This window comes from Grammomys surdaster, unplaced genomic scaffold (genome assembly GCF_004785775.1).
Source record: "Grammomys surdaster isolate TR1022 unplaced genomic scaffold, NIH_TR_1.0 140, whole genome shotgun sequence".
NCBI lineage: Eukaryota > Metazoa > Chordata > Mammalia > Rodentia > Muridae > Grammomys > Grammomys surdaster.
The window spans coordinates 4,155,558-4,162,132 of NW_021604598.1; positions in this window are offsets into that span (position 1 = coordinate 4,155,558).

Genomic DNA, 6,575 nt, shown 5'->3' on the forward strand with positions numbered 1-6,575 from the left:
ATATATATATATATATATATATATAGAGAGAGAGAGAGAGAGAGAGAGAGAGAGAGAGAAACACCAGGCACCAAGTTATAAATATAAAACTTTCCCTATTATTCTCTATCCCTAATTTTTGGCTAATAACTATGTTAATTTGATAACAAAGAAAATATTATATAAAGCTTTTTATTTAAAAGTTTAAAAATTTAGCTGGACAACAGTGGTTCACACCTTTAATTCCAGCATTCTGGAGGCAGAGACAGGTGGATAGTTGAGTTATAGAACAGCCAGGGTTATACAGATAAACCCTATCTCAAAAACAAAATAAAACAAAACAAAAATAAAGTTTAAAAATTCTAAATTTGTGGTAAAATGCACATGGTTCATATCCACATTCATGTTAGTGGTGTTAGGTACATTAGTTATTACATAACTGTGGATACAATCCCTACAAACCATGTGTGTGTGTGTGCATGTGTGTGTGTGCATGTGTGTGTTCATGATCCATGATCCTTCATGCACAATGTGTATGTAAATACCCATGCCCATGTGGGTTCATGCAAAGGCCAAAGGTTGTGTGTGTGTGTGTGTGTGTGTGTGTGTGTGCAAGTGTTCACAGTGTATGTGAATGTCCATGCCCATGTGGGTACATGCAAACACCAGAGATTGACACCAAATATCTTCTATCACTGTCTCCTTATTTTTTGAGACAAGGTCTCTTGCTGAAACTGGAGCTTGCCTTTTAACCTAGACTGTTTGTCAGCAAGTCTCTACAAACTGCCTGCTCAACTATCCCAGAGCTGGGTTATAGATGAGTGCTGTCACCCAGTTATTAGTGTGGATGCTGAAGATCTGAACTCATGTCCTCCTAACTTTTACCCACTGACCCATCTCTTCAGATTCAGGATGCTTTTCATGTTGCAAAGATAGAAATATGATTTTCTTAATTTTAGAGTTCTTTGTTTATTTAATGTGTATGAGTGTTTTGCCTCTCTGTATATGCACCTTGACCATACCTGGTGTCTATGGAGGTTAGAAAGGGCATTGGATTCCCTGGAACTAGAATTACAAAATGGATGTGAGCCACTGTGTGAGTGGTATTTATCAAACCCAGGTCCCTTGAAAGAACAGCTAGTGCTCTTAACTGCTGAGCCATCTCTCTAACCCTGAAAGCTAGAATTCTATACCCACTAACAGTTCCAAGATACTCCCTGCCACAGACTCTGCAGCTTCCATTCTGTGCCCAATTCTATGATTTTGCTCTTTCATGAGCCTCATGGCCTTTGCATGTACCCACAAGGCATTGACATTTATATACACATTGCACACACACACACACACACACACATACACACACACAACCTCTGGCCTTTGCATGCACCCGCATATAATATAAAACAGTAAATGTTGTTGGGAATTTGTTTTTTTTTCTACTTAGAATAATGTCTTGTGTTTTATCCACATTGTAGCATAAAACAAAATTTTGTTTCTGTTTAAAACCTGTGTAGTATCCAATGGTACGCATGCATAGTGTTGTGCACACACTGAGCTAGAGCTACATATACACTGTGCCATGCACACGCTGTGTTACACACACTATGCTTTGTTTATTGTTCACCCCTTGCTGGACATTGGGTTACTATTGCCTCTTGGCAATTATAACTAACAATACCAACACGGCTTTGCAAATATCAAGACTACTTATTTAAAATAAAGAGCGTCAGTCTGAGGAGATGACACACTGGGTAAGAAGGCTTGCTGACTAAGTACGATGACTTGATTTCACATTCCAGCACTCAAATAAAAAACAGGGTTGGCCTTGTGTACCTGTGACCTTAGTGGGAGGGATAGAGTCAGATGGATCACTGGAGTTGATCACAAGCCTAACAGAAAGATTCTGAGGTGCAGGGGTACTGAGGAGCCCCTAGCTCAGGAGAAGTTAGTGATAGGGAAGAACACCTGCTGACTGGCCTCCACACACATATACATGAGTGACTCATTTGTACATATGTTCATATGCATACACAAACACAAATAAAATATACTTAAGAGTTTTCTTAAATTTTATGAAGTATAGGTAAGTCATACAAAACACTTATACAGATGGTTGGGTCTAGATTTGTTCTTTGGCTCTTTAAGGGTTTAAAAATAAATCAATAGACAAGGTGCTATTTAATAAGAGCCATTTTTGTCTTTGACATATACCAAATATTTCAGAAGGTTCTAGGTTTCAATGTATTTTACAAGGGAAAAACGTTCCCACCCAGCTAATTAACAAGGAACAGAACATGATAAATATGCATTTCCCCTCATTGGAGTAAGCCAGGGGCCAAGCCTACATTACATTTCATGGCATCAGAGTCTAATTTTTTCTCATCTATACTATGTCCCTTGGGCTTTTTCCTCTCTCAACAGAAGATGGTTGTTGAAATCCAAAATACTTATTATAGATGGATTCCAACCATCAGCAGGAAGGAAAGACAGATAAACATGTCTGTCCTTTAATGACACTTTATATAGCTAGCTCATTGGTTAGAAGTTAATCATGGGAGCAGTATTAGTTAGGATGATTAGTATGACTATATGAAAGACTAAAAAATGTGATCTTTATTGTTCACAATTCAGAAGCACTGCACAAATTACGGGTTCTATATTAAGGAAGAAGGGAAGAGAAGAAATTGAAAAATGACTGGGAGTGGTGGCCTAAGTTTGTATACACTACCTACCAATCTGGTGGCACACATCTCAATAGGCAATGTTGGACCAATTCTCTCTATGTCTATAGCCAACAGCGTCTGGAGATAGCATTTCCCTCTCTGTCGATGTTTACTACAAGTGAGACTGACAGGATGTAGTTAGTGAAGCATAGACCAACAAGAGAAAGGCATTAGTTGGTATCTTGATTCCCTGGGTTGGCTGGCAGTCTCTTGTCAATTCCTTATGTCTTCAAGATGGAGCTACAGTTTTTGGTGTCAATAAGGTTGCAAAGTAAGTTCTGGGTAAAAGGTAGAGTAGGAGGACCTTTCTCAAGGCAAGTCCCTGACGGTGTATGCATACATGGAAGTATTTCAGGGGTTAAAAAAAAATATAAGCCTTTGAGTGACACTAACTTTATTTTGTTTGCTAAACTGGTAAATGTGTGACCTTTCATGGCACTGATTTAGCTCGAAGGCATTTCAGTGAGTAGGCACTGTGTGTCCCAGCACAGCTTCCTACATCATTTGTAATGAGGTTCCATTATGCTGGAGGCAAAGGTGAACATGGGAATTGAAATAGGTCAGGGCCAGGTGGTAAAGGAATAGCATTTATTACTGTATTGATTCAAACTGAAATAAACTAAGTAAACAAAGCAATGGTTTTGTTATTTCAGGGCAATCAGTGTTTATAAAAGTCTTGGTATGATCAGTCTTATCCCAAAGCATCATTTTGTTTACGGACATGCTGTGAAGGATGAAGTTCGCAGGGTTACAAGATGTGGGGGAAATACTTTTGTGCAAAAGGTCCAGGCTAATGATCAAATGATTCCGTTTTAATCATGCTCATGTCATGGTCCCCACTGCCTCCATATTTTTTTTTTTTTTTAAAAAAAAGCAATTTCAAAGCCTTTGACATTTGGGGAGTGACAGGAAATTCTACTGCTGTAATCTACAGGCTCATGGCTTCCTTGGGTCCCAGCCACTCTGAAAGATGGTAAACCAAACACTCCAATAGGTAACCTAGAAGTCAGCACAGTCCCCAAACACTGTCGTCTGGTGACCTAAGAATAAACTCACTGTTTCACTAGGGGCACATGGGGGTGTCCGTGATTTTTATGGTGTCATACAACTCAAATATTTAGGTCCGATTCAGTTCCATAAATATTTGAGTAACTGTTGCGCCAGCTCCATAACTTTAATTTGTAACATATCTGAAATATCCCATGGCCTTTCCCTGTAATCCCCATGACTCATAATCTAAGAAGGCAGAACATCTGTAACGGGAAGTGCCATGCTTACCAGCCAGCAGAAGCCTGCTAACGGGCTCTGCCACTATCACGCCCTGTGGCCCTGGCATGCCATGGCTCTTAGCTCTTAGCCTTCCCACAGCGCCTCCTGTGTGTCAGGCAACTGCTCTGCCAGTGAGCTACTCACATAGCCAAGACAGCACTTTCAAGTTAAAATGGAATGAGTCCATTATGTGCCCTCTGAGATCTTCAGTGCTTTAAAACAAACCAAACCAAAACAAACAAACAAAAAAACCAAACCAAAACTCTTTGGCAGTAGTGTTTTCAACTTTATCCTAGCAAGAATCAGATGATTATCAATAAAGAGGTTGAGAAATAATAAAGTTGTGGTCCCAATCCATGCTACCATTCCAAACCCTTTTGGAGATGTAAGAATGAAACTCTCCAAAGTTACCAAACATCCAGACTGTTGACTATGGCTGCAAAAATGAGCTCTCTTCTAAAGAAATGTATTCTGGGCTGATTATATTTTCCATTGTCTCCAACCTTGCCTCATCAGATGAAACAGGCCTTCATCTTTCTCAATTTGCCCAGGCGGATGCCATCTGTGAGTGCAACCTTCCTACACTTGGGGACACTTACTGTTTGCTATCACAGTCTCTTCTGTTCATTTTGGAGAGACCTGTTTTCTTGGTTGTGGAGAAGGTGAATGACCTGATTTCTGGAAGTAGCTTGAAACTTCTGAGTTGTATGTTCAGTGAATTTTTCAGTGGGAATTGAGGCCATAATTTGAGAGGTGTGACAATGCCTTAAAACATTTTTTACATGTGGCTAGGTTACGTGCTTATTTTATGGAACAAGAAATGAGAGTTTGTACATCTGGGCCTAGGGTAGGCCCTGAGTTTGGACTCCGTTGCCTCCTTACACATAAACAGTGCCAAAAGTCAAGTCAAACATCCTTACCCCACCTCTGGTTTCCAGCCAAGATTATTTGGGAACTTGGATAGGTACCACCATGCCATTTAGTTTAAATATGAAAGCAAAATTATATGACTTTTAGTGGAGGCTGTTCCTTTGCCTTCCTCCTCCTCCTCCTCCTCCTCCTCCTCCTCTTCCTCCTCCTCCTCCTCCTCTTCCTCCTCTTCCTCTTCTTCCTCCTTCTTTTTCATTGTTCTCCCTCTTTCCTTCCCCCTGACTCTCTTCTTGTTTGACCCTGGAACATCTCAGCTTGGCTTGGCTTAGGTAGGGACCATTTGGCCCCTGAGAGAGTTTGCTACTCCTGAGTAGCAACAATAGGAATAGTTGAATGGGGGTTGTGGGAGTTCCCGAAGAGCTTTTGGGGATAGCCTGCTCTTTCTGAAGTGGAGGCTACTGTGAGCTGGCATACTGAAAGAGCTGAGTTTCCAGAGACTTCTGTCCACCTTCCCATGCACAACTTCAAGGCTGGTGAAATGGTTTCTGGTTTTCCCCTAAGGGGAGGTCTAGCCACCCGTGGTAAAAATGCCACACACATGGAGATCACCACCCCTCCTAAAATTAGTCATGCACGCTGAGGAGACAGGCCAGGAGAGGCAAGTCGGAGGGACAGGCATGCTCTTCAGGTGTCTTACAGTTTTGTAGTGCACATGTAGCTGAGTCTACAGACATCTGGGGAACACTGGTCTCCTAGGGTCTCCATGTTGATGTTCCTCACCTGAGTCGAAATGGATACATTTATCTAGAGACTTCATTGAAGGAGAATCATTTTAGATAGCAGAGACAGTGGTTCCTACTGACTGTACTTTTCTGTGGCAATAATTCTTTTTTAACTTTTAGTTTCTATTTTGTAATTAGTTCTTATGCAAAGTAAAACTATCCTCTCTCTCTCTCTCTCTCTCTCTCTCTTTCTCTCTCTCTTTGTGTGTGTGTGTGTGTGTGTGTGTGTGTACAGTGTAACACTCAGGGAACGAGCGAAACATTCAACACTTTGTCTTTCAAGGCATCTAGCCATGGTGTTATTTGGGGGAAGCGTGTAACCACATTGTCTCTTGTCTCTTTTAATTTAAATTTTACACAAAATCTGTTTTGAGAGGGAAATGGAGCATGCTAAGCTAATGACAGCTTTCCTTTCTCCTATTTGTCCACATCACGGGGATGTGGTCCTCATTGTGTTGCGATGTTGGCCACGATGCACTCACTAAAAGATCCCTTCAAATCGCTAGAAAATGAAAACAAACGAGCGTGCTGATGATGAGGATGGGAGGCAGATATATGCTCTGAAGTTAGAAGAGTGTGTCAGAGGACCGAGTGTCAGAGGAGTTTCTCACTACAGCTATAGATGCTGTCTAAAACCTGTCAGAGACTCGGGAAAAACTAGGCTTGTCAGGCTTGTTGGCAGTTAGAGTTTGTATCCACAAGGCGCTTCAGGGACTAATGTGGGGTGGGCACCTGCTAGCTGTTCTTCGGGTGGGCATGTGCTCAGAGTAGGCTTCAAAGACGGCTAGTTGGCCATTGGTTCCAAGCACTCTTCACCCTCACCTGGCGCCTTCTCAATGTAGTTCTAACAATTCTTTCTAGATTAGCACCCCTTTTGAGTAGAGCCAGCCACTGCTGCTTGGCGTGTGTGTGTGTGTGTGTGTGTGTGTGTGTGTGTGTGTGTGTGTGTGTG